Genomic DNA, 897 nt, shown 5'->3' with positions numbered 1-897 from the left:
TTCTACTGAAAAGAATTCAACCTCGTAAATCCATTTTCCGTAAGAACAACTAAACAATTGCAATGTAAGTGTATCGGAGCAGAAAATGTACGTTAAAAGACAATGAAACAGCAGTTGCAGCAAAACCGAGCTCTGTTACGTGTTTTTGCTCCGCTTCTCAAGGCCTGAATTCCGCAACGCTTTCGGCATTTGTTGTGCTTACGCAGTCTCTTGGATATAGAGTTGGGTGCAGCTTATCGAACACGTACGCGTTTCCACTTTTTTCTAAAGAGGGCAGGAACGAAGCGTAAAAATTAGGGCTCGTCCGGGATTTGAACCCGGGACCTCTCGCACCCTAAGCGAGAATCATACCCCTAGACCAACGAGCCACGGTGAAAAAAGTGTTCGTGCGCGTCTGAGAAAGCTCTTAAAGCGTGACCCACATTCGTGCAACAGGCCGCACGCTGCCGCCGCTGCTGCCGCTGCTGCTGCTGTGGAAGGCCACGTAACACTGGCTGTCAGCTCAGTTGCGACCCGCGCGCTGCTGAGGTATGTCGTGCTGAGTCTGACCGTCCCTACTTCGGAAAGGCAGGAAATAACCTTACGAGAGAGTAATGAACGCCGGTCAAGAAAAATATTCGTAATCTATGGTGTGCCCTAATCAGTCGCATCGTTTGTTTTTTACTTCTTCTTCCACTTCGTCATCATGTTTTCCTTATATCTATAAGAACGCCAAGGAATATATCTTCACAAATCGGTTGCCTTCAGGCCTGCGATCGGCAGCGACATAGCTACTGCCCTGGAAAGTGAACTGAACACTTGCCGAAGGCAGCATCATCGTCGTGTGTACACCCTGGATTCAGAGAAGGGGCATAGCAATAATTTACACTAATGTATTACTTCAGTTGGAGTTCCACA

The 897-nt window shown here is 47.8% G+C and overlaps 1 non-coding gene across 1 annotated transcript; it reads right to left on the bottom strand.

The window, feature by feature from the left end:
• Window positions 1-296: 296 nt before the first annotated feature.
• On the bottom strand, window positions 297-368 carry Trnap-agg (transfer RNA proline (anticodon AGG)). The gene has a single exon. It is a non-coding gene; the product is annotated as a tRNA-Pro (tRNA).
• Between the last annotated feature and the right edge of the window lie 529 nt (window positions 369-897).

Source organism: Schistocerca gregaria, chromosome 2 (genome assembly GCF_023897955.1).
Source record: "Schistocerca gregaria isolate iqSchGreg1 chromosome 2, iqSchGreg1.2, whole genome shotgun sequence".
Lineage (NCBI taxonomy): Eukaryota > Metazoa > Arthropoda > Insecta > Orthoptera > Acrididae > Schistocerca > Schistocerca gregaria.
The sequence above is the reverse complement of the archived record's forward strand: the minus strand, read 5'-3'. Positions and strand labels throughout refer to the sequence as shown.